The sequence below is a fragment of the Eumetopias jubatus genome, unplaced genomic scaffold (assembly GCF_037043125.1).
Source record: "Eumetopias jubatus isolate StellerSeaLion01/CBP00866 unplaced genomic scaffold, mEumJub1_p1.0 scaffold_6, whole genome shotgun sequence".
Taxonomy (NCBI): Eukaryota; Metazoa; Chordata; class Mammalia; order Carnivora; family Otariidae; genus Eumetopias; species Eumetopias jubatus.
In genome coordinates, this window is record NW_028274812.1 from 71615828 (window position 1) to 71618564 (window position 2737).

Genomic DNA, 2737 nt, shown 5'->3' on the forward strand with positions numbered 1-2737 from the left:
TATGAAAAATTATATGCCAACAAACTGGACCACCTAAGGAAAAAGATTTTATTTATTTATTTTTTTTAGAGAGAGAGAGTGAGCAAGAGGGAGAGGGAGAGAGAATCTGAGGCAGACTCCCCACTGAGCACAGAGCCCAACGTGGGGCTCAGTCCCATGACTGCAAGATCATGACCTGAGCTAAAATCAAGAGTTGGACACTTAACCGAATGAGCCACCTAGGCACCCCCCCAAAATGGATAAATTCTTATAAATACACAATCTTTTAAGACCGAGCTAGGAAGAAATAAAAACTTTGAACTGACCAATTGTTAGTAATGAAATTGAACCAGTAATCAAAAAACACACAAAAGTCCAGGACCAGATGGTTTCACAGGTGAATTCTACCAAACATTTAAAGGAGAGTTAATATCTATCCTTCCCAAACTATTCCAAAAAATTGAAGAGGAAGGAACAGTTCCAAATTTATTCTATAAAGCCAGCATTACCCAGATACCAAAGCCAGATAAAGACACTAAAAAAAAAAAAAAGAAAGAAAGAAAAGAAAAAGAAAATTACAGGCCAGTATCTCTGATGAATAGATGCAAAAGATCTCAAGAAAATATTAGCAAATCAAATCCAACAATATATTAAAAGGATGGTTCACCATGATCAAGTGAAATTTATTCTAGAGATGCAAGGATGGTTTAATATCTGCAAATCAGTCAACCTGATATACCACATTAACAAAATGAAGGATAAAAATCATATGATCAGAGGTTGGGTACCAGGAGGGATGTTGGTAGCTGCAGCAAGTTAAGGGATCGAGGCCAAGCTGGGCCTGCAAGAGATTGGTGTCCACTTTGCCAGTGCTTTCCTGGCAGTCAGGGTGTCAGGGAATTCACCAAGAAACACTATATGTTTTGAATATACCTGAAGAAGGCAAACCCAGACCTGCCCATCCTAATATGCAAGTGCTCCAATGTGCAGCACAAGTTCTGGACCCACAATGCATGTGGCCAAGAGAAGAACGTCTCTTTGAACAACCTCAGTGCTGATCAGGTAATCAGAGCCCTGGAAAATGTGCTAAGTTGCAAAGCCTGAGGTCTCCACTAAGGATTAAGCACAATGGCATCACAGCCTGGGCTTTGCTGAACTGAGTTCAATGTGGAAAAATATGTTCTTTTTTTTTCTTTACGAAGCTTGTGCTGAAAAGTGTGATCTCAGAAGACTCTTTTCCTCATTCTATCCTCCACCCCTTATTACACAACCACTGAGGCAAAAATAAAGTTTTATTTTGTTCATTCAAAAAAAATTATATGATCATCTCAATAGATACAGAAAAAGCATTTGACAAAATTCAACATCCATTCATGATAAAAATTCTCAGTGAAGTGGGTATTGAGGGAACATACCTCAGCATAATAAAAGCCATATATGACAAACCCACAGCTAACGTCATTCTCTATGGTGAAAAGCTGAAAGCTTTTCCTCTAAGATTAGAAACAAGACAGGGATGTCCACTCTCACCACTAGCCATAGCAATCAGACAAGAGTAAAATGCATTCAAATTGGTAAAAAAGAAGTAAAACTGTCACTTTTTGCAGATTACTTTATACAGAAAACTCTAAAGACTCTACCAAAAAGCTATTTGAATTAATAAATACATTTAGTAAATTTGCAATATACAAAATTAATATTCAGAAATCTGTTACATTTCTATACACTAATAAAGACTAGCAGAAAGACAAATTAAGAAAACAATTCCATTTATAATTGCATCAAGAAGAATAAAATACCTAGAAATAAATTTAACCTAGCAGGTGAAAGACTTGTGCTCTGAAAACCAAAGGACCTTGATGAAAGAAACTGGAGACAACACAAATAAATGGGAAGATATATCATGTTTATGGACTGGAAGAATTAATATTATTAAAATATCTGTACTGCCCAAAACAATCTACAGAGTCAGTGAAATCCCTATCAAAATACCAGTATTATTTTTCACAGAACAAGAACAGATTATCTTCTAAAATTTGGATAGAACTACTGAAGACTCCAAAAAGCCAAAGCAATCTTGAGAAAGAAGAACAAAGCTGGAGGTATCACACTCCCAGACTTCAAATTATATTTCAAAGCTATGGTAATCAAAACAGTACGGTACTGGCCCAAAAATAGATACATAGATCAATGGAACAGAAGAGAAAGTCCAGAAATAAACCCATGATTATAGGGTCAATTAATCTACAACAAAGGAAGCAAAAATATGGAACAGGGAAAAGACATTCTCTTCAATAGATGGTTTTGGGAAAATTGGACAGTGACATGCAAAAGAATGAAACTTGCCCTCTCGGGGCACCTGGGTGGCTCAGTCAGTTAAGCATCTGCCTTTGGCTTAGGTCATGATCCCAGGGTCCTGGGATTGAGCCCCATGTCTGGCTCCCTACTCAGAAGGGAGCCTGCTTCTCCTTCTCCCTCAGCAGCTTCCCCTGCTTGTGCTCTCTCTCTCTCCCTCCCTCAAATAAATAAATAAAATCTTAAAAAAAAAAAAAAGAAACTTGACCAGTCTCATACCGTATAAAAAAATAAACTCAGAATGGATTAAAGACCTAAATGTAAGGCCTGAAACCATAAAACTCCTAGAAGACAATGTAGGCAGTAAACTCTTGGCCATTAGTCTTAGCAGTATTTTTTGCATCTGTCTCCTCAACAAAAGCAAAAACAAACAAATGGGACTACATCAAACTGGAAAGTTTTT

General features: G+C 37.1%; 1 pseudogene; it reads left to right on the forward strand.

The window, feature by feature from the left end:
- Positions 1 to 775: 775 nt before the first annotated feature.
- On the forward strand, positions 776 to 1083 carry LOC114212963 (NADH dehydrogenase [ubiquinone] 1 alpha subcomplex subunit 2 pseudogene; annotated as a pseudogene).
- Positions 1084 to 2737: the final 1654 nt, after the last annotated feature.